The sequence below is a fragment of the Melopsittacus undulatus genome, chromosome Z (assembly GCF_012275295.1).
Source record: "Melopsittacus undulatus isolate bMelUnd1 chromosome Z, bMelUnd1.mat.Z, whole genome shotgun sequence".
In the NCBI taxonomy this organism is placed as follows: domain Eukaryota; kingdom Metazoa; phylum Chordata; class Aves; order Psittaciformes; family Psittaculidae; genus Melopsittacus; species Melopsittacus undulatus.
This window is the reverse complement of record NC_047557.1, coordinates 90,773,622-90,799,399: the sequence shown is the minus strand read 5'-3', so window position 1 is coordinate 90,799,399 and position 25,778 is coordinate 90,773,622.

The window sequence follows — 25,778 nt, the reverse complement described above, 5'->3', positions numbered from 1 at the left end:
AAAGGAATTGTGGAATCCTTTGGGTTTTTCTTCCCCAGTAACATATGTTGCTCCATATTTCACAATAGATGATCAACTTTTTTATCCAGTGAGCTGCCTATTGAAAATCTATTTTGCAAAGATTGACAGGCAAATATTCCATAATATTTTAACGGACAGTGCTCAGTGGTACAAGCCAGAGAGTGATAACTTGCTACAGGATAGTAATGTTATGCAAGAACTCTGGGCTGGTGCACAGCTGGAAAATGCAGTACTGTTTCAGAACTACACAATAATAGTGCTTAGCCCCAGCAGTCTCTGCTTGCTTCATTCTTCACCAAATCAGGGATTTAGATTAAAATTCTGCGGCTAGTCATGTGTTGTAACCTCAGCTAAAGCTGCACAAATGGAGAACATTTGGGCAAGGAGCACCTGCTTGTTATGTGATTGAGAGCTTTGTGTTTCCTTTAACCTGATATTTTACTAACAAGCGTTATTTTTGTTGCCTACAAAATGAATGACTTTTGCTGACTCCAAAAGACAGGTACTTCATTACCCTGCACACAAATAAGGAAAATGGGAGTGACACTGGAAAGAGTGTAACATGGGTTTATTTGCAAATGGAATCCTGGTCATAAGGTGCTCCTCTTAGCAAATTGTAAGCAGGAATGAAAAGTCTGTGTTCTGGAGGCTGCTGCTGAATTTACTATGATACCACCTATTTCTTCCCAAGAATTTTTTGGCCAGTTATACATACGCCAGCAATTGTCTTGCACCCTGGTTTTGTCTCAGAGGCCAGTGTTGCCTTGCCTTCCAGCCTGATCCCATTAGAGCACATTTCTGTAGGGTTTTGTTATTTAAAGTAATGCATCTCTTTTTGCTGAAAGCCACAGAATCAACAGGATCCCCTGCATGTCATTTCCTCCTCTTATGCTGCTACTTGTACCAGATAGGAATGTTTGGGTTTTTTTTTTGTTTGTTTTTTTTGTTTGTTTGTTTTGTTTTGTTCTACCACAGACAGAGCCAGCTACTCATTTATTGACAAACTGACACAGATTTCCACACCCCCACTCCCTGGAATTTACTTATCCAGGTGATTGTTTTCTTAGTGGTGGAAATTTCTTCATACATACAAAAAGCTGCAGCTGTAATTTCCTGTTTAGTTTCTGAAAGAACAATTTTTATATAGTATTTGTTAACTGATTTATTGTTTCCTTTGGAAATGATGCTATTTAGGGAAATATCCTATCTTCTAAAATTAACTTTAAGTAACTAAATTGACCTTAAATGTGGAAATATAGATATATTCTTGCAAGAATTAAGAACTTGGAGAAAATACAATTCTATATTTTTTGCTGTATGTTAAGAAATATTTTGGGTTATAATTTAGATCAGTAATACTTTTCATTCAAATTTTATTTAAAAGTTGATAATGCATTTTTAGAAGAATTTTCAAATATTTTTTTCAAAAATTGCAGTATATATAAAATGCACAACAGAGGCTTACAAGGACTATTTTCTTTCCCTAGTGGTAACAGGTCTCACTAGGTTTATGGATAGAAAAATTGGCCTGTTTGGTCAAATGTACTTCTTGATTATCCATCAGATATGAAATGGAGTTCTGTAATGCTCTCTGAAAGCTTGCAAAATTAGTTTGTGTCAGGATGGAAGGTTAATTTCAAAAGCAATAATCTGCTTTCAGTGGCAACCTGGATTAGTTAGGCTGTGAACTGACTGAATTCCTGGTGGCATAAAAGGAAGTGGATCCAAGATCCAGCTCCTATTCTGTAGCAATTTTAAGGTACAGACTAATCTGAGGAAATGACTTGCTGACTGCAAGATGTAGAAATATGGATTCTATGAGCTGGCTTCAGTGTGTGCTCGCAGCCCAGAAAGCCAACCGTATCCTTGGCTGCATCAAAAGGAGGTGACCAGCTGGTTGAAGGAGGTGATCCTGCCCTTTTACCTGCTCCTCACCTGGAGTATCATGTGCAGATCTGGTGTCCTCAACATAAAAAGGACATGGAACTGTTGGAACAAGTCCAGAGGAGGGCCATGAGGATGGAGCACCTCATGTATGAAGATAGGCTGAGAAAGTTGGGGCTGTTCAGCCTGGAGAAGAGAAGGCTGCATGGAGACCTCATAGCAGCCTTCCAGTATCTGAAGGGGGTGTATAAGGATGCTGGGGATGGACTCTTCATTAGTGACTGTAGTGGCAGGACAAGTGATAACAGGTTAAAACTTAAACATGGGAATTTTAGACTGGATATAAGGAGGAAGTTCTTTACTGTTCGGGTGGTGAGCCACTGGAGTGGGTTGCCCAGGGAGGTTGTGAATGCTTCATCCCTGGTGGTGTTGAAGTCCCAGTTGGACTTACTTGTGTGATGTGGTTTAGTGTGAGGTGTCCCTTTCCATGACAGGGAGGTTGGAACTAGATGATCTTAAGGTCCTTCCCAACCCTAACTATTTTATAATTCTGTGATCATAGGTGATTATATTAAGCATGTAAAACTTTGATATCTAGATCAAATACTATACAGCTGTAAAAGAGCAGGTATGTCATGGGATCAGCAAAATTAAGTATGTAAGTGCACAATTTCGTAGCACACCGCTCATATAACAGCTCAGTAATCCTGACTGAAAGTAACAAACAAATACTTGAGAAGAACAAGGTTTGCATTTGAAAGCATTTTGTTGATTAAAGAGTAAATAGCAGGAATTAATTATAATTTAGAAAAATTCCAGTCCTTATTCTCATTGAAACCAATGGAAGCTGACAGGCAGCAAGAATAAGCTTGTAGTGCCTTTGAAGGCCCGCAGTTTTAGTGCTGTCATTCAAATTCCTCACTTTGCCTCAAAACATGTACAGTACAATCACCACAAAGAGCAGACAAATGTCAGGTCACCAGAATGGCTCAGTGATGACAATAGGGTCACCTAATGATAGAGGAATGAACTTGTCCTTTCTGTCTTTGCTGAGCTGATCAACCGGGCTTCTGGTGTGAGGGTGTTTGTGGTTTAGATATCCCTTCTCTAGGAGCAGGGCCAAACCCACCTATTTAATTCCATAGCTGATTGCGCATTTTCACTGCTGAGATCCAAAGGTACAATCATAAGCCTGATGATAGTTACTCTCAGTTCAGGACTGGATATAGTAAAGGGCACAAACTTATGATGTCTGTGGTATAGCTAAATTTTCAATATGGCAAAGTGATTCAGAGTCTGCCTAAATTCTGTGTATGCTTTTTACTAGTTCTGGAATAAAATCTTTCAGAGGCCAGGAGACTGACCCATCAGAAAATATATTCAAAGTAGCCAATAAGCCATCCCTTTATTATTTATAGTGTAATCATTCATGAATGTATGTAAGAAAAGGGATGATCTATTTTCTACATGTTCCTTAAAGGGATTCCATTTTAGCTTCAATCGTAATTTTTACCTTTTTCTGTAGAATTTATTGACACAATGCCTAGCACAAGCCCTAGATTTTGCATCATCCTTTTGTCTGCAAGCATATTCACCAGCCACTTAATTTGTCATAGCCCTGGAGGTATCAAAACTAATGAGCTTTGTTTGAATAGACTTTTTCCAGTTCATCTAGCACACTTTGGGGTAATCATTCAGTTTCTGTTTGCTTCTGATGTGAAGCATTGTGGGAAATATAAGAAAATAATGGTTAAAAAAAGGCAGTATAAATTGTTAACAGCCACATTCTCTGAAAAGCCCTAAAAATGTTATATTTTTAATTTCACTATTTATTGATATATTGTGAGTACCCTAAGTGCAATCATTACAAGATAATATCAAAGGAGAATCTGATAAAATACTATTTTTCAATTAGCTTTGAGTTTAATACTTTGGGTTTTTAAGTATTTCATAGCTAACAAATCTTTAAACAATCTAACCTTTCAGAATCTCGAAGTGGACAAGGTAATAACTATGAATACATAATATTGCAGCAGTGGTAAGGGTTTAAAAAATCTATTACTTGGATTACATACAGGAATACCTTTTATTGGTCAGACAATTGCATTTTCATTTTTATAAAGCATTTCCCTATACTCAGTATTATACCACAGAGATACACAAAAATGGAATGCAGAGGTGTGCACTGCATGTGTAATTTCTGAAAGTGTCAGATACTCTATACAACATATGCTTTTAATCTCAAATTCCTAGGAATATTTCTCCTTCTTGTCAATTAGGACAACGTTTGCTTTTGCTTTATGTTCTAGAATAATGTATCTTTGACTTATAGGAAGTTTCCAGTTATAGAATTAGGGTATTTCAGATTCTTCTTTAAGTTGATGCAATGAAGACAGATTCCCTAGAGCTCTTGGTTTGTTTTTTCTTAAAACAAACAAAAACCAACCAAACAAAAAACCCGAGAGCCTGGCAGGCCAGGCTCTAAGTTTGATTGCTAGGCAGCTCACGGAGTCCTTATTTCTCAATAGGAAATAATAAGCAACTGAAACTTACTGTGTTGTAACTTTGCATTAGTAAACCACAACACTTATAAGTAGCTCATTGCTATCTAAGAAGGATTGTTTTATATGAATAGGCCCAGGACCTTTTAGTATATTTTCACTTTTCTCATTATAAGTTGATTTGATTAAAAGCTTGTTCTGTGAAGCAGGGTGAGGAAGAGGGAGAAAGCAGCAGGAGGAAGAGTCGGATGGGCAGGAGAGGAGGAAAGGGCAGGAGTTATTTGATTTTAAAATAATTTACAATCTCCTTTGGAACTCTTTTCATGATACATTGTCATACTAAGATGACTTGGAAAAAAACTAGCAGGAGAAGGCATACCCTTAGAAGGTAGCTGAAACTCAGATTACCTAAAATTGAAGTAATTAGAAACTGGTAAAGTTTCTGGTAAAGATTGTATGTTTTTTTATTAACTGATTATTACTTTATATTGATACAGCACCTGTAGTGCCCTATATGTATACCTGTGTTAACACTGGGTATCAGAAGCAATGTTAGGTTCATCACAAATTCATGTTCCTGAGGTTTATTTTACATCTCAGTTGGTCTGATTGCTATGGGTGGAATTTTATACTAAGTCAGATACAATATTTCTGTAGCCATTATTAGGTCTTCTGGCTTTGTAGCTCTCCCTAGCTTTACTGTGCTGTGTAGACATGCACTTAGTGACATGAATCAGTTTGCAAGCCAGGGCTTCTGTGGGTTCCATGGATGATATTGAGTACTTAAATGGCATTGACAAGCAGTGTTTGTCTTCTCAGAGATAGAGCCATAACTTCTGCTTGTTGCCTTCAGTGGCTTATTCAGGATTTCATCACTTTTGAATTGGGTTGCTGCTGTGAAATCTCCCCCTTAGAGGTCACTGGAAAGGCGCTTCAGAATACAGAATGCAGAATATTTTATGTGGGTGGCCAGTAGTAAGTGCAGTAGTTCACATAGTTAAGGAAGAAATAGTTTTGATTTATACTTCATGTTATGGCTTGGTCCTTATGAATTGTAGAGTTAAGATTTGCTAAAGAGCAGTCTCTTCATTTGTATATCTGGGGACAGGGAAGGGATCATTTTCAAATAAGAAACATGCCCAGAATGATTGATAATACAATTGGGACGTCTTATATGAGGGTGCAGCACCTTTGGTCTCTTATCCTATGGGAAAGCACCACCCCTTTTCTTCCTTTGCTATTGCTTAAATGTTTAGCACCAAGCTGTGATTTAAAAATAAAAAATCTGTCTATTTGCTGCAGCTAAATTGAACTTTTAGTGCTAAACAGTGCCCGACTCTCCAACATCAGTCATAGAAACAAGAGTTTAGAGGGACTTCATTCAGAGAGGATGTCCAGGAAAAAAAAATGTCTACAAATTCTTCCTGAAATGTTTTCTCTGAGGAAAGCCAAATGCTAAATCAAACTCAAAAGAAATCTAAGAAAGACTTGTTTTTGTGGGACAAATTCTGTACCATCTATTTATAGGTTTATGTTTTTTTATGCTCTGTCTCTCCTCCCACAAACTCTGCTCTTCATGATGTATTTTTTTCACCCCTTTTGTTTACTTCTCTTTTACTTGCTTGTCTGCATTATTTCTTTAGTGTATTTCCATTGTCCCTGGCATATTCTCAAGGATAAATTAATTCAGGTAACCTCAGCATTATATCCATGTGGGTTTTCCTATGAGTGTTCAAATAATTTCTTGGGATTAAATTGGTGATTTACAGGTGGGACTACTATAAAGAAATCAAAGTATAGGGTTATGAGACATGTGCCTTTAAAAAATTTGTTGTAAATAATAAAGTTATAGTTTCATGAGAAAGTGTGCTAAAATATTAAATGGCACTGTCCATTCTTTATCATGATATGTTTAATGCACTTTTATTTTCTCTGCCACTTTAAAAACAATAAATGCGTACATCAAACATTTAATTAGAGTACATTCTAAGAGCAGTTTCTTCTTGTATGTGGTGTGGATCTGGACTTCTGTACTGGTTAAGGTTTCTGCAAAGTTTCTGGGACCCCTTAAGGTGTTGTTGCAGGATTCAGACAGATTTCTGTTACTTTCCTTGAACTTTGGCATAGAAATAATGTTAATGGTGTCATATTTTTACAATTGCTTGATTTGTGAGGTATCTTCTATACTAGGCAGATACTTCAGTATATTGTAAGAAACAGCATATTTCTTCTTAAACCATGCAACCGAATTAACAACAGTGTTCGTCCCAAACAGTGGCAGATGTCTCCACTGAGACCTTGGGGGTTTGGGAGGGACACAATGCTACAATATTACACAATTTGGGTGTAATGCTGTCACTCCAGCTTTGTGAGGTGTAGAGGGCTGTGGGAGAGTTGCTGACATCCAAGGAAACAATAGAACCATAAGGGCAAAAAAGCCAAAGGATGGGACAGAATTTGACTCTGAGAGATGCTTAAAAAACATTTCTGAGCTATGCAACAAGTAGAAAGGAGCTTGGAACAATGAATAAAGACTTCTGTGTTCCTTGTAAATAAACATAACAACAGCAGAGTAACTCTGTCATCAGACTGTGCTTCTAAGAGAAACAAGGCTGCCTGAACTTCAGCTGATTACTCAAGGGAGGAAAATAAGTCACATTTAGAGAAAAAGTCTATAGTCCCTGTACTCAAGGAATACTCTGCCCGGCAGTATTGGGTTACACAAAGCATTTATTCATCAGGATAGCATGATCACTAAGTTAAGTATACACATCATTTCAGGCCCTCAAGACATCACCATTTTTGGTCAGACACTTGTTCTACTCTTCTTTCTCCTTTGGTGGATATTGCTTGTGGCATTTAGTCTTTTGTGGTTTATTATGGTAATAGCTTTTTATTTTCTTTCTTTTTTTTTTTTTTAGATAGCAGTGGGTGTTGATATTGTTTTCGCCACACTTGTGGAAACCTAAATATGGGTATATCTGAAAATATTTTTTCAGTGTGGAGTAGCTCACACTCCTAAGTATGACTGTACTATGTATGCATGAGCTTGAATAAGCTGTTGAATGCAACAAACAAATTTGGTCAAATTGACTATCTGTCAACTTGCTTTAGGAATTTGGAAAATCTTGTTTGGCATATCTGGGACAAAGTTCCTAAAAAATGCCAGTAAAAGCACCAAACTCTATGATGTAGACACTGAGTTTTCAGCAGTAACAGAAGTGTGTACCAGAAAAAGTCTGAAAGATAAAAGTTAAAGGCTGTAGTTAACCTTAAGACTGCTTTTGCTTGAATTACTGCCTGGACTAACAGTCATTGCAGTGAAAGAAGGCAAGATTAAATATTTTTGATGATGTGTGAGTTGTTTAAATCTTTTTGTGAGCCCCCCTCTACTTCAACATTTCTATGTTTTGCCATAAAATTTTACACCAGCAACTTAAAATATTTAAATTTGCTAATACTGGTTTACTCTGACTCAGTCAAACCTCAATTTTGTTGTAATATATTTATTCAGTAAATAAATTTATAAGCTGTAAATAGATGATTACTTTTAAAATATGTAAGGTCTTACAGACTTTTAATTGAGGTTTTCTAATCAGTACATCAAAATAATCCCAATTTTTAAAAATAAAAAATGTATATATTTTTAATTATGCAAGTGATTTGTTTTCGGTATGAATAATGGCAGTGAAGTTGGTGGGGCTACTGTGAGAGGTGTTCCAAATATAACCTGCTTTATGCCTTTCTCCTGCTTTGTAGCTTTGTATGCTTTAACGTGTTGGGAGGGGGCAAAGCACAGGACTGTTGTAGGGGTGGAATTCTGTGGTCCGAAGACATGTATTTTTTGCAAGTTTGGACCTATGACAGCACGATTCTTGCTAGGTCAATTTTTTCTGAATATAAAGATGTAATGCAACATCAGTTGATCCTTGAGAGCAGTCTGCTTGGAAGACTGTTGGGACACACCATTTGTGGAATGTATTCAGTGGAGAGAAGCAGCCAAAGAATGGCTGAAAGGGGGGAGTATTTATTTGTTTATTTTAAAATGAACTCACTGTGAGATATGAACACTGGTTTGACATTGCAGTTGAATTAAATCCTATAAAACTGACACAGATTATAGCAGCATTGTTTAGCTGGCAAAAATGGATGGAGTACAATGGACACTGACTCACATTGTCAGGAATCAGCTTTAGGGAATTCTGCTTCACCAAACAGATCTCTATACTTCTAATATTTGACAGTATAGCCATTCAAAGGAACCAAAGATGAGAAATATGAAAAGGGAGGGATACTTCAGAATAACTACCTTCAGCTGGAAATGAAATCAGATATTATTTCTTAGAGAAACATAAAATTCAAAACCTCTGAAAGAAGAAGGATAAATACAAATGTATTTTTTATGAAGACTCTTGCTAAAACCTTGGAGGTCTTCCTTCATTCTAACATCCAAAGGTGAATACGAAATTTGTTGCTAGAAAATTATGTATCATTGTGGAACTCGTATAAGATGCACTCAACAGTTAAATGGAATTTTTATCTGTAATCTTACAGAGGATTTATATGAATTACCTTATAAAAACATGGTAATAGAGGGAAAGAGTACCAAAAAGTTAATAGCAAAATTATCAGGAGACATGATGAAGCTTGAATAGTATGTAAGGTGCATTCTGGGTTTTGGTAATTGTATGTGTGTTTTAAAAAATTCAAACATGCTTGGCTGCATGTATTGTGTTATTTCTGATGCCAGAGGAAATGGAGAACAATGGATTGCTTCCTCCTTAAGTGTTTGAGGCAAACATATAGTATAAGCAGTTTGGAGTTACAGGAAGTCTGTCAGACTTTTTTTTTCTTCTGTGATATATCAAGATGTGTTTTTTTCTCATTTCACATATAGAATATCTCATATATTCAGGAAAGGTCAGCTTAGTAGCAGTAATTAATGAGAGTGTAAAGGTTTCTAGTAAAATAAAGGTGTGACACACCTGGATTAGAACAGTTTATGGGCAGTGATTTTCTATCTTGCTAGCTACAAGAAATGCCTGTACATTGTGTTACACTGGCTTTTGATTCCATGTCAATTTGACATCGAGTTCTGTCATTCTCTCCTAAATTTGCCATTTAAGCATTGGCTCCTAGCATTTTGTTTGACTTTCTAAGAAGAAACTACATTATTCTCCCTATGCAGTTTTGCAGGACATTAGTAAGAGTAACAAAATAAACTTCCTCTGGATTTTGCAGTAGAACTATTGATTATCCTTTTATTGCTTGTGGGTGTTTCATTAGAACAATTATGGATGGGTTTCTCTGGCTTCTCACCTGAGGTCTGCTGTGACCCCTGAACCTTGAAAGTGGCATCGTTCCTGCTTTCTGTCCCTATCTCTGGTGTTCTATGCAGAGTGGCTCTTCAGTGCAGAGGGTTTGGTTTCTTGGTACTAGAACTCTTTTTGCCTGTACATCCTAGAAGATCATCACTGTTTTGAAGAGAGTAAAAGTACTGTTTGGATAACTCTCTCTCCTTGGATATCTTTATAGATTTATCTACACAATAGCCAGAATTAGAATTGCCATGTTTAATAGCTAGTTACCTCAAGAATTTCATGTTATTTAGTAGGTGACTTTTCTTCCCAGTTCACTGCCTTTATTTCTTTTGTGGATTTTCTTTATAAGTATGGATACTGGACATGTTATCCATTAGCAAAGTAAATGGAGCAGCTACTCTCCAGGCTGGAACATAACTAAATTATAATTTAGTGTATAAACTTATAAATTCAGAACATTGCAAGTTCTAATTTATGTTCATGTTAAGCACTGTGAATAGCATGTAGGGTCAAATCCTGTTTGTAGTTGAAGTCAGATCATGTTTTTTGTTGTGATACAAAAACTCTTTGGTGCTGTTTTGTTCACACTTACATGGAAGGAAAAGAAAACTGTAGATTATTAAGCCAAATTAAGCCAAAGGTGCTCATGGCCTTTGTATATCCTTTGACAACCGTATCTTTTAAATAGAGCAATGCTTTTGGCAAAGCTTGAGTGGAAAGTTAAATTATGTGTTTGAAATAAGTCTCCTTATCTATTGCATTACTCAGTTCCAGAATGGATAAATGCAGCTGAATAAGTGATTAGGAGTGTAATATTTTAAGGAACTTAGTAGTTTTGCCTGAGTTATCCTGCTGAAATGCTGGTTTCCAAACAATTGTCACAGTTAAACTTGGTTCCTGACACTCACTAGAACAGTGGCTGAAGGTTATTAGCCAGCTGTGCTGCTCAGATGGTGGTATTCTGTAATATTTATGGTTGGGGTAAGGGAAGCTATAATGTAGGAGGGTGATATTAACTTGTTTATAAGGATAATAGTCAGTTGATGTCACTCCTGTAAATGACATGGGAGCATGGTAATTACAAGAATGGAAGCTCTTGCTTTAATGCCCAGATTCTTGAGAGCTGCATGGGTGGCTGTGTTCAAGATGCTTGGTTAACAGCACATTGTATTTTTGGTGGCTTCTGACTTGTATTTACATGTGTACCTACCCTTGGTCCACATACGTATATTTTTCCCCCTGCCAGTTTATCCAGGGTTGAAAGAATGCTTTTTTTCCCCCACTTTTCTTTGTTATGCCATCCTGTTCTTTCTGAGATATGTTTTAATGGGGGAGTTTAAAATGAGTTTCCTGACACATGTATTCTTTACCTAATTCTGAACATGACATAAAAAGGAATCTTTTTCTGCTACAGTAAATATTTTTGTAATACAGCATGCTTATTTAATGTAAGTAGGTTTCTGAGATATTGTGCAAAATGGGACCCAATTTTATTAGAGTAGCCTAAAGAACTGAATAAATCCTTTAAGCCAATTGTATAAAAATGCAAATTTAAGTCAAGCAATTAAAAACAGATAGAAATTAGAGATTTGGATTTTGCAGAGCAAGCTTTCCACAGCCACTGCCAGATTACTTTGCAATTTATCTGGATTCTGTCAGCGATAGTCAGACTAGATTTTGATAAAGAGCAGCAAATCTGTCCCTCCATAGCTCCTGTGACTTGCCACAAATTTCATTCAAGTTGAAGCTTCTGTACAATCCCTTGAATAATTTGGAGTTAATCATTTGTACTTCACAGCTTCTGATAGGCCTTAGACTTGGGGGGTGGGAACAGATTTGGCTTTTTAATCGTCTTGTATATTGTACAGCACGAGATAAATGACATAGACTGTCTGAAATCTACATTCTTGCTTCTGATGCAAAACTGTAATTAATTTTGTGCAGTGTTTCAGAATTGATTGTGGTCACTTGAATTTCTAATTTTTCATTCACTTCAAAGACCTTTTTATTTTTTTCTTTTTTTTTTCTTTTTTTAAAAGAATGTGCTTGGAGTGTGTGAATCCTCTCTGATGCTAGTGTACTAAATTACTATTTTACGCCTCTTTTTCAATAAGGTGAATCAGAGGTCAAGGCATGTGGCTCATGTTTATCTCTGTCCCAGCCTGCTTCAGGATGTATTTTCTGACTTATAGGAAAGGCAATCAAACTTGTGAAATCACATCTAAATACTTAGCCTGCACAGTACTCACTTCTGCACTTTGTAGAAATCCAAAAGGCTTCTTTCAGAAATCCTTTTCAGTATAAAACAATTAAGCACAATTCAGGCAATAATTACCCTAATTAACTACACTATAATGTTTGTATTCAAGATTATAGAAACATTGTATCTCTACTGCAATAATAACAAGTCTTCCTAATTTCACTGTATTGATAGTACTTGTATGTGCTTCTTTGTTTGGTATATTTCACTGTAAAAATATTTGTCAGTGAAAGATTGAACAATATGAATGAATTTGATTATACCATTGTCAAAAACCCCATGCATCACAATTTCTTGTTTTTAATCACTACTGTAAACCTCACAGCCTGAGGGCATAGTTTTAATTTGGGTGCCTTACTAATGAAAAGAAAAAAATAATTGTTTTGCCTGGATTTAATAATAAGCAATAAAATCAGCCAACCAGATTTTACCTCTGCATTCAATCTCTTTTTTATTATAAAACATTTTTGTCCTTTTTTTAGATTACAGGCGTAGATACCGAACATTTTACTAATAAATATTTCAGTTTGCTTATGAAGGCTAATGCTGTCATCTGAATATGGAATTATATTTCTTTCATGCTTCATTATCATTTCATGGTAGTAATGACAGTGAGGCGATGGAATATTTACAGGCTTTTCAGAAGACATTTATCCAATACATTTCCCTGAAGGGCACCTAGGCTTAAAGATACATTATCCTTTTATAAAACACTGCCCAGAATCCCAATTTCTGAATCAACCAATCAGAACTTGTTTTGCAGCAGTTACTGCTAAAACCCTCAAGCCAGTCTCATATTAATCCTGTGAATCTGGTGTGTGTGTGTGTGTGTGTGGAGTGGAGGGTTGGGGAGGGGGGAAGAGGAAGCATTTGCTCCTGAATCACCAGGCTTGGTACTTTAAGTAAAACATGTTATTTCTTCTGTATTGATACAGTTTTTCTAACCTGTACTTAGAACATTTCATTGAAACTGGGTAGGCTGCTCGTTGAAGTGTGGACATATCTTTTATTTAAAATTGGTTAGACTTTTACATTAACTGACAATAACCTCATCTGTTGTGTGGCTGTTAAATGACCAGATTCCTTGGATCTCTGTTGCTGTACATAAATGTGTTGCTTGAATCCACCTTATAAAAGTTTTTAGGCATTCAATCTGTTGCTTAGTAGTTGGGTTCCCTTGCAAAGAGCTTTGTTTGCCTGGGGAAAGGCTGCTGTAAGAAGTGGCACTTATTTCTCTCTCTGTGAGATTTATTCTTTTTAAATAAGAAAGCAGAAGTTTTACACTGCTATAATATCTTTCATCCAAAGGACTTAGTAAGAAGCAGGATGTTACAGTGATTAGTAGGTTGGAATATGTTATGTAGTCAGGATTTTGCTTCTACTCCTTGCCTGCTATACTGGTATGTGTCTATGCTGCATTAGGCAGAGCAATATAGAGATTTCAGATTCCAAAAGAAATCTAGCTGAGATACCATGGGGCTCTGTAGCAGCTAATATACACTGTGCCCTTTGCTAAAACTAACTCACGGATCTCTGCTCTATGGCAATAAGTAATTTAGACATAACATGCACACCACTGAAATTAATATAGTGGAAAGATTCCTACACTGGCAGTCCCTGGTGCTCAACATACTGTAAGGTGGCAAAAGGTGAAATTTTTCAGCGAAAGCTGTAGAACAAATCTTTCTTAGAAAAGAAAACCTCAACATCTGTAATAATAATGCAGAATTATTTCATCTGAGAGATGCATGTCCTAAAATGCGACCAGTTTATGTTATCTCCCTTAAAGGGCTGATTCTATAAATTTCTCCTTCCAGGAGTTCTAAGGTACAGCTTCAGAATACTGAGGTATGTAAAAGTTTATGCAATATTTCCCACTGAAACAATTGGCATTATACCATCTGTTACCATGTGCACATATCCAAAGTACTGCATTTTATCCCCAGAAGGGGTGTAGAAAGCCTGCAAGTCTGCCAAAAAAGTTGAATGGCTCTGGTGAAGTACTTTAAGTTGTGTTGATGCTCTTTGGCAGCCAATCTTCATGCTTCTAGTAGTCCTGTAAGAGACACTTCCTTCCTTTCCTGCCTTTCCAAAAATGTACATTCTAAAATTCACAAGGGTAAGTCACTTTGGGGCATAATTGTAGTGGTCTTGAGACTCAGTTCTTTCTCTGACAACTCGATCTTCATTTTTGCACACATTAAACAAATTTTAGAGCAAGAATAAAATAAAATAAATAACTGCATATTTTCTGCTCTAACTGCTTGTTTTGTGCCCAAGAACAGATAATTAGAGAAAAATGTGCTCAGATGTGCGCCTGCATATCAATTTGGCTGCAAAAATAATTTCTTTTGTTGAGTTCCCACTGTCTATCAATGTAACAGATACTGCACAAAGAGGATTTATCAGGTCTTGAGGCCCAGATGTTTTTGAAATACAAGCACAATTCTTTACACACAAAGAGCTAAGCTCTTAAGGTGAGACTAATACACTACCTTTTCTTTGACTGGATTAAAAGATATGCATGTAATAACCTGACCACTGATTTATAAATTAGTAGTGATTCTTGAGCTAGCTTGCATCTGGGTCTCAATAATTTAGATATTTCCTTTGCTTCTGCAGTCATCGAGCATTTTTATGCCCATCAATATGGTTCCAGTCATTCCCAGCACCATTCTGATAAATTGAGACTTTTCTGTGTACCTTTTATTGACACTGAGTGCTTAATCCCAACAAGACCATGAAGCTTTTGTAATGTAATACCCAGTTAACCTTGCGTGTATCTTCACTAATGCCGTTGTTTCCTCTGTAATCTCCACTGAAATCCTTAATGATTTCTAATGATTTCTAGGTTACTAAAGCAGGATTTATCTCATAGACTGTATATACTTGGTCTTCTGTCTGAAGACTGTAGATATAAATGTTGTGTGAGTGACCATTTTGCAGAGGCTGTTTGTGTTGATTTTGAGAATTTCAGTGCTGTTGACATTCCAGTAACAGTAAAACTGCTGCTTTATGTATCTTCCTTTGTCTGGAATACCTATGACTGTAGTAGTAGTCTGAGATACCATATGCTATTAAATAACTGGTTTATAGCATGGTGGCTGTAGCATGTTGATATATAGTGTGCTGTATATCAACATTGGCAGCACACTGCTGGAGGTGCTTGGGGGCACTGTCTGAGGAAAAGGTGCCAGTGTCATGGTGGGATATGGATTCATAAGACTTGTTGTGTGGCTCAAAAGAGATGTCAGGAGTGGCAAATAAAGAGAACTGTGCAGATCTTTACAAAACCTAACCTGCATGTAAAAACCCCTGCTCCCCTCCCGAATTCATAACTTAAATTATTGTATTAAATCTAAACGGCTTAGATTCAGGATTCAGGGAGGTGCAGAAAGAACTGATTTCTGTGAACAATCATAATAAATACCCTCATATTTTGTCCTCCTTGGTTCTTCAACCTACAGAAATGTCTGTCCTTGAAGATTAGATGTTTGGAGGTTATTCTCTGGATGCGTGGTGGATCCTTGGCTGTTGTAGTGGGAAAAATAGGTCTGCATGACAATTGCTCAATATATTAAGTACAAACAGGGTTCACTTCATGTGAATATCTCTGAGAATTAATAGTTAGAAGCAGCAGCATGAGCTATTTCTCAGATCTTTCAGGAAAAAACTTCCCTCCTTATGATTTACTTTGAAGAATAACACTTTCTTTCCAGAACTTGTTTCAGTAGGTTGGCTTTAAGAGCATCAAAGGAATGAGACCTCTCTAAAGTGAACACTAAACTGAAGATATATTTGATTACAAAGGAGATTGTGCATAACAGTAATTTGTATCTCTAAATAACCTTTCATGCAGCAGATTTACAGTTGGGATGTGTGAGGGGGTGTGCCTCATGCTACAGGATCATAAAGCTTGTAGATAAAAATGCGAGACATTACTGGAGCATGTCGTTCACCCCTGTGACTGCCAGGTACTGCATCATACAGTAAGATGCTTTAAAAAGAATCCCAAACCCCAAACAAACCCAGAACACACCAAAATCACAACCAGATCAACCAACCAGAAAAATCCAGGGCAAATAAATTTAATTTAAGTAATCAAGTTTAAATAATATGACCCCCCAAAAAAAAATGTTTTCCTTAAACCAAAATTTTGCAACTGCAACTGCAGCTTAGCTCTTCCTGAATAAAAAAAAAATAAAATATAAGGTAGGAATAATAACACTTAAATCCAATAATCTCACCTACTGTCAGGTGTAAATAAAATAATATTGTGTGTGATTGGCACAAAATGACTCAAACACACTGATTGCTTGCTCACATCATTAGAGAGCCATGCAAAGAGAAAAATAAGGAAACCAAGATCTGTTACGGTGTTTGCAGTAGGAAAATCTGCAGTAGGAAAAGGCTGTGAAAGATACCGCTCCTTGCCTGAGCAAATAAACTTCGCTTGAATGCTATGGAATGCCATGGCTATTTTGGCATCGCTAGTTTGATATAGCCTGTCTTTAGGGATTGTTGTAACTTTCTCCTTCCCTCTGAATGAGCTTGTTAGCATGCATTGAGTGCCTGCTGTAATCTTGATTTCTTTTCCAGTTTCATATAACAGGAAAAATATTATAATTACACTAGACAGGATCCTGAAATTGTGATTATCTAAGTAACATCTTAGTAATTTTGCAATACAGGACTTCTCTGTTTTTTTTTGTATTCTTAACAGCCAAAGACTACTTTTCATCTCATGGTTAACCAGGAAAAAGGGGTAACCTCAAGCAAATCCCCCCACCCTCATTCCCCTCCTAGTCCCAATCCCTTAAAACATCCTGATAAATCCTAAGCAGCTGCATATGACCCTTGTTACTTGAGAGAATTTGAGCTCATAACGTTTGAGATTAACAAAAGGACTCAAAGCTGCTCACCAGTCAAGAATGAAACATTTCCACTCTGCAAGACTTGCCTTACCAAAGAATAAATCTGTAAATCATTAACCATATTTTTCCTTCCATCCCTCTCCCCTAGTCCCGAGTGTGCATCACTGTGGGTACTGGTTAAAGGCAGACACAACCTCTTGTATAAGTCGTCATAGCTAGAATCTGATACAGCACTTGCTTTAAAATCCGCTTTGATCAGTGAACATTAACCAAAGTGTCGACAAAAGGTCATTTGGCCTCAGGGAGGAAATAGAAAATTTTATGTACAGAACACATTGCAGTGAGTATAGGGTCATTATAACTACAAGAATAGCTGTTGTGATGTGGGGTTTCTGCCCTCCTCCCCTTGGCTACTATATGACTTTGAACTTGGCATGGAAGCACAGGCGGTTGAAGAAAAAACTCTTCCTTCCAGTGATCACATGAGCCCCTGTGAATTCTTGACAGAGCCAGTAAAGAGCCATGTCCCGCAGCAGATATCATATTTTTGACATAGGACTTCAATTGCAAAAACGTTGATGACCAGTGAAAATGTATCGATTTGGGTTTTTTTTTGTTTGGCTTTTTTTTTTCCCCTCAATAGACCAAAGTGTTGTTTGTAGTTAGAAGAGGAGAAGAAAGCTAGTGAAACAGAGTTGAATCTACTTCTTAGAAGCCTGGGTTATCAAACTCATTAATCTACATGTCAAGAGGCTAGGAATGAATAATTGTGTGTAGAATTTATCTGCCAACATGATAGCTACTTTTCAGCTCTCTCTTCAGAGCTCTTTCATTGTGCTTGGCTTTATTATATGCTTTGTCTTTTCTATTTCTAGTCTGTTGGGGAGGTATAGAAATATGTACCTCAGCACTACAGAGGACAGTTGCTTTGAAACATGACACTGGTTAGTTCTTTGCATGCACATTTATTCTTACCTAGGTGTTTAAGCATCAGGGTAGCTTGCAAGATTTACTCTTTGTACAAATGTTAATTCTTGGCATTATGAATATTATTTCACTGAAAAAAAATCACCTTAGAGGTAACATCTTAGTGCTGTTTTTGACAGCTTTGTGGACACTGTAGGCTTCTTTATTAAAACAGTGTTCTTGTTAGTAAAGCTTATAAATGATAAGAACTCAGAGTATTTTGTAACAATGATGTTTCAAGAATCTGAGTAGAATCAAGATGCTCTCTATTATTTGCTACAGGGATTTTAATTGTCATGAAGGACAAAATCCAGAACCAAAGCTGGTGTGGAGAGGGTGGTAGAAAGCAGCTTCTGTGAGGATATGAAACTAATTTATATTATAATGTATTGTAACTAACTTCCTTTAAGAGCATTGTCCTGATTCTGATCTTGCACTTGTCCTGTGAGTGTGGCAGTACAGTACTGACTTATCCAAATTTCCACTCTGTTTGTATCAAATCCACATGCCTTGGTCTTGCTTACTGTGGGTGTTTTCAAGACAAAATGTTTGTATGATTTTGATTGCAGATATTTGTTTTCAAATGTGTGGTATCTGGGAGCTGTTTGGTTTTGGCAACTTCCTTGGGGGAGGGTGGGATGTGGGATTTGTTGTTATTTGGAGGTTTTTTTTGTCTTTCACTAAGATCTGTAGTAAGGTACCACAGTTATTAGTCTTTATCTTACTAATGAGCAGGAGTAATACATACTGGTACTCAAAGCAAAAAATACGTGTGCCTTTGGATGCTTGCTTTCTTTTGCCTGACCTCTCTGAGGTATCCAGCTTATTACCTAGCACAGCCAAAATGCTTCATAGTACTGTTATCCAGGTGTTGCATTTCTGTTTCTTTTCCCACTGTTCTATGAGGCACTGGTAGGAAAAAAATCAGCATTTGGCCCTTAGTACACTGATATTACACCATTCTAATTTGAGTGGTGAAAGGTAAATAGTTTATTTTTAAAGGGCCATGAATAGTGCATTCTCATATTTTCACCAAGCCATACGGTAATGTTTGATGAAATGAAAATCTGTAACGAGGAAGGGAGGGAGCTTTATATTCAGTGTGTATATGGTAACTCAGAACACTGTTTATTGTAACAGAATGAAAGTACTGCAAGTCTAAGTGGTTTCAATGATGTTTCCTTCATCCCAAGAGCATCTGAACCCAGCTTCTGCCTTGTCAGCCACATTTATGATGTGTTCATAATTAAATGTCCACGAAGCTCACAACATGCTGACCACAGAGGGGCCATAAGCAGTAAAGATAAATGAGAGAGAGAGATGTAATATTGCTTCACTTGTGGGTTTAGTCTGATGTTAAAGATTGTCAGTGATAATTATTAATATGTGACCTGGTTGAGTCTTTATGTGAACGATCACAATTTTAATAAAGTGGTAAAGTCTGCTCTGTCTGTGTAATCTCACTCTATATTTAACTGTTTTACAATTCTACAATTTCAGGATAAATTTCAGTTTATGAAAAATAGTATCGTAGCCTATTAATGTAAACACAGTGCTACTAACATTTTAATGTAAAGCTTAAGTAAGACTAAAATTTGAATGGGGAACTGAAAAGAAAAACTAGTATAAGTCGTGGTAGGGATTAAATCAGTCAATTGTTTGTCACCTCAAACAAGTCTTAGGAATCTTTTTTTTTGTTAATATCAGTAAAGAGTAGCTGGATGTGCTATGTATGGTTTTTATAATCCTGTATCCTAATGTGCCTAAAACTTCAGTTTAGGGCAGTGTGTTCACTGACCTGATTATTACCAAAAATAACTTCTTTGTGGAACTGGAAAAATGCTTTGTTGTAGTATTTGATATTTAAGACTTGCCACTTACCTTCTTTCTTCTGCGTATATCTCTCAGTTTTATTCATGAAGAATTGACCAGAAGATATATTCCAGCTTAGAAAATTAAAATGCTGCCAAATAAAGGTATTTGCATGAAATGCCACTCTATGACTGGCACACTGCTAAAAACTGCCCACTGAATATTAAAAATTCCTTATCTCTTATTTATTTCAAATAATTGCAATTTTACAAAGGGATGATTTTGTTCAGTTATATCAGGAAATTACACTGAGATACAAAATGCTATTTTGAAAGACCAGGGAGTATTCCAAACCAAGAAGTTGCTACAAGTAGTGCTGTTGGGGTATTTTGCATTACTAGCTGTAGGGATGCCAAATGCTTACAGTGATGCATCTGAATTTTGCTTCCTTTTCTGTTACAAAGGTGGAAGGAAAATAGGTATTTTAAAATACCCTGCAAAGTCTTTAGATTCAATTACTACTTTTGTTGTTTCAAAACAAATAACTTTACTTTTTTTTCATATGAAAGATGACTAATTTCCTGTGCAGAAATACATCTTATTTTGGAATGCATGTGTGTACATATCTCTCAAAGGCAGTATTTTACAGCTGGAATTCCTATCTACTTTGCTATGTTTTCACATGCATAGCAGCTGCAGTCACTAGTTATTACTTACCTAGTTACCGATTACACAGAGTGCTTCATAAATTCAGGATCAGATTCTGACACTTTTACAAATATTTATTATTCATTTTATGTTTTTCTTTTTTTTTTTTTTCCTGAAAGGTGAAAGGATATTGTTCATCTGAGGGCTGACAACTGTGAATAGGGAGGACCAAAATAAGAAACAGGTATGTTCCATCATGCTCCTACTGAAGAATTTAATGGATTTATTTGTGAGGTAAGATATCACATAGCCATAGTAAAAACAGGAGAAGCTGTCTCAGAATTTTTTACTTTTAATTTGAGAAGAACAGTGGGAGCCAAGAGGTGACTGCAGGGCATAGTCTGATCCCAAAATACTGCCAAATGATTTTCTACTGCCTAATATGGGTGCTTATGCAGTAAGAACTTTATGCTATTTTGCTGTGTAGTGAAATGTTACTTGATTATCTGTGATCTAAAAGGTTCAGTTTATCCCTAAGTCCAACCATTTCTTTAACTCATGAGTGCATGCAAACTATTAATGATACTTAAGTAATGTGTACATCACAATGGATAGTAGTTTTGTGGCATTAATAAAAGTAATTATATTCACTAATATGGTAAAAAAAAAAGTAAAATTCAAGGAAATGTTTATTAAATGCAGTCATTTATTGGAAACAAATGCTGTAGCATTGTCTTTAGTTGATCAGCCCGAGCATTTTATCAAAGTTTGCCTGTCAGACTTGCATGTCTTTGCAAGCCTAATTGACGCTAATAGACTTGAAAAGAAGAGGAGTAAACTTAGAACATAATGCACATATAAAGATCCAGAGAATTGGTAACTAGTTATAAATGGCATCAAAGTGCTTTCAAGTGAAAATCTTAAACAAAGGAATAACATTTGGATAATAAAGAAGTCCATTACGCTTAAATGGCTATGAACAGGTAAAAAAAAAAAAAAAGGTGTTCTGTCAAATCAATACTTGTAGTGCAAAATTAATCACACATTTGACAAGACATGATTCTGTGTTATTTCCACCTACTGTATTTGATTCCATCTGAACATCCATTATTAATAAAATAGTCTCTCCTATGAAATTCATTATCCCAGAATAAATACTTTTTTTTCCCCATAAAATGTAGATCTGAAATATTATTCCACATTTCATTCAGTACAGATATTTCTGCTGAATATTTTTCTCTGTCTCACTTAAATAACTGTATCTTTCTCCCATTAGTTCTGTTCACATCATGCTTTTCCTTTTCTTATGTTACACATAACTCTTACCTGTGAAACTGTGGCCTACATACAAAATGTCACTCAAACTAATAAAGCCTGAGCACACTTGATTTTAGGAGTACATAATATCAATCTGTTTTCTACAGTTTTATTTCTTCATTTATCTATTTTCTGCAAGTAAATATGAGGACCATGATAATTGATTACTGCTTTTGAATACTATAAATAGAGAGTTTATGAAAATGCTTTTAGTGTTGTAAATGGTGATGACTCTAGGTGATGGGAGGAAACAAAATGCAAAGACCTAGTCTGGTTCTTGCTGAAGTAAAAGAGAAGAAATATTGAGCAGAATCAACAGTCATGACTGTAAACCATAGTCATTCTGTAGCTTTCAAACTCATAACTATTGGGATCCATTGTTCAAATATAAAAGTTCATTGGACCATATCTACATCACTGGATTGTTGCTCCCCTATTTTTTTGACTATCTGTGTAATAAAGTCTAACGAGATAATGGAAGTACACTTTGTCATGGAAATATATTAAATTCTCGTTGACAAACTTTAGAATGAAAATGTGTTAAACTCCATTCCTTTGTAGTATACATTTGACTGTGCAGTTATTTTTGCATTATTTTATAATGTTGGTAATTTTATACTAGATGTTCAGAATTCATTACAATAATAGAGCATTGTTCATAAGACACATTTGCCTATGTGCTGGATAATGGAATATGATAATATACTTTGCAAGGCTGCAGTGTAATAAAAGAGTTCAAATTTGCTATATAAGTGTAAAGAAGTAAATAAAATCACTGTAGATGATACATTTTATTCCCAGGGCACATTATATAAAATAAGCAGAGTTCATGATAAAATTTTGAGGAATGTCAAACTGGTTTACAAAGTTCTACTGTCTTTTTAAACTGTTATCTTGAAACATGAGATGGAACTTGAGTTCAAACACTTACAAGTACACATGCCATGTACTAACAACATGTAACTATCAAAATTTTTAGCTAACTAGGTGCTGCTGAAAAAATCTTTCCTTATTGTAGGTATCTGATAATTCTCTGCATGGTTAACTGAGCTGAAGTTATGGCCTTCTTGAAGTTTAGGGTCAAACCGATGTTTTCCTGGTTTGGGTCAGGATGTAATATAGAATCAGAATAGTTAGGGTTGGAAAGGCCCTTAAGATCAACTCGTTCCAACTCCCCTCCCATGGGCAGGGACACCTCCCGCTAAACTATATCACCTAAGGCTCTGTCCAACCTGGTCAACATGATGACAACTTGACTTGAACTGTAATCTGCATTTGAGCAGTTGGGTGTTGGCCTGTACCTCTCACTTAACTTCACTTGAAAACCATAGAAGCATTGGCTAAATATACCTGGATTAGCTTTATGTTATTGTATTAAGCAGAGAAAATACCACTGACCACTCTATTTGAAGTGGTAGCCTTTATAATTGAGACTCATGTGCTCTTGGTGACTCAGCCATTTCTCTTGTGATCTGGTGTACTCGCATGCTGAACAAAGATTTAATACAATTTGATACAAATAAGTGTAACTATTCCTACAGTGCAAAACATGGTAGATCTGGAGTGAACTGGGAAGTTGACAGTTAAATATATTCGTGTCCTTTTCACTAAGTGTTATTATTACCTCTCTTCACTCTTATGATTTCTGGAGTGACCAGTGTGCTGTTAAGGTTGGAGCTGAGAACTATTATAAATTCATATTAAAAAATATGTTAATTTCTTCATCATAACAGATCTTAACTCATTCTGCCACAGATTTTGAGGATTTGTGTAAAGCTTTGTTGTGATCATAAAAAGACAAAGAGGATATTAGTTAACTTTGGTTTTAGATAATGAGACTTTAATGTTGACATTCTCAACTGATCACATTTATTTTTTTCATTAAACATTTGGCTTTGATATTGCAAGAAGCAGTTTTATTGGTTTAGGATAATTAATTTTCCATTGTCCTGTTAGGACTCAATCAATTTGGGAATTTTCCTGGGTCTTGGAATGCAGGCAAGAAACAAGAGGAGAAATATGACTATTTTGTCAGGGATATTATACCTTAAACTTAACCAAGACCTGTGATGAATAAAATTCCTCCACAAGAAGAGTTTTGGCTATCAATAAACATTAAACTTCATTTTGGTTTTGTGATCAGTGTGGCCAGCCCTTCTTTGTAACCTGATTTTTCCTACTGCGTGTTCACAGTACTCCTTTCTGAAACTGAAGGATTGCATGTAATTTATTTCACAGGAATGTTTTATGCTTGCAAGAGATGAACAGATGTTTAGAAAACAAAGCTACTAGTCACTAGTTTTGTTACAGCTACACTAGTGATCAAATATATGAATTTTACAGCATAGCTGTATTGGAATGGATGTTTCAGAGGCATTTCAATCAAAAGTGTTGCCATTCTGAGCTTGAAACATAGGCTTAGATTTATTTTCTTAGCAGTGCAATCCTCAAAGATTATACTTCATGCACCATTTTCAGGCATGTCAACATTCCTTACAAAATACAAAGATGAGCGTTATTTCATAGAGGTGGCACAAAGTAATACAATAAAATGGATTTATTTCATCTTAATTTATTTAAAATGTGCATAGACCAAACTGAAATAAAATCTGAGATGAAATATTGTGCACACATGAATGTATTTGGGGGGTGGTGGTGTTGAAATCAGTACTGTTCTAACTTTGAAATGAAAAGAGGAACATGTGGCCTGCTTTTACAGGCATGGATGGAAATTGTTCTAGTGATGCATTTCACAATGTTTGCATATAGATGTCCAAAACTATATATTCACTGCAGTCTGAGCTGTCCTCTAAACTCTGTCTGGGAATACCGTTTAGTAGTTATTGTAAGTCAGGACTTTTGTTACATTCCCTAGCTGTGCAGCTGATTTGAAGCAGTACCTAGTGACATAAGGCACAACCTCTGCTAATTATGATTAAAGACAAAACTTACCTTTTAATATCATTAGTATTAGTGCTTTAAATACAGTTCTGAGTATAGAGCTGTACTGCCTCAGTGGAACCAAGTACATCTAAGCTATGATTAATTATTGCTTAGAGATGAACAGTCTGACAGCACAGCAAGGCTTAAGTAGATAAAAAGTACACATGTAGTCTAACTTCATTGTTCTGGATAGTAACTTCATACACAGTTTGGGCTATGTTCCCCAGGATGTACCGGACCATGATCTAAAATAAAATTCCTCTAGAGATAGTTCTCTGCATTCACTGTGATACATGTTTAGTTTGTACTTTATCAAATGTATCATCCCTCTATCTCCCGTCCTACAACTTTTTCATCTTTTCCCTCTACTTTCAGCATACTAGTGAATCAAAAGATAGGCTGTTTGATTCTCCCTTTCCCCTCCCTACCTTGTTCACAACACCAGTCAAGTAAACCAAAATTGACTTATATCTCACAAAACTTTACAGGATGACAAGAAAGGCTTTGTCGTCTTACAGGGAAGACCACATGTGGACCAAACACTGCCGTTTAGGATGTTTAGGTTCAGTTTGATAGTGTCAGTTTGGTGTTAGTATGCCTCTTTCCATGGGTCTGCTTTGCTGGCTGCAGATCTCAAAACACAAAAAACATTAGGCAGGGTAATGAGAAGTCCAGGTATCTGCAGATGTGCAAAAAGATATCTGTATAAATATAACATCATCTTAGATTCACATCAGAAAACTCAAATAATTGTTTTGTATCCAAATTATCAACTGAAATGGTATTGAAATTGAGCAAGCTAGTTCTGTAAAATTAATATGCTATGCATGACAGAGTTAAATTTCACTTTTAAAATCCCATCATTTTTATTAAAAGCCTGTAGTTACTACTACTGTAGTTACTACTCCATGACAGTAAGTGTAAAAAAAAAACCTAGCTCAGAAAACTGAAATGAGTGCAGTGCAAAAATGTCATTAAAGGGAAGCATGGCATGGTGTTGTGCCAAGATTTATGATTGATGTGTTATACTTTGTATCAAAAATAATATTTAAGTACTGCTTTTCATACATGAGAGTAGCAGTGATGTTCTTCAGATAATAGCTTTTGTTCTGTGTTTGTCAGTTACAGTGGAAAGCTTCAGTGACCACAGAAAGAAATATATGCTGTTTACATCTAACAGAGGTAACTTAGAGTTGGGCTTTGCCATTGTCAGCCAGGAATTCTTCCTGAG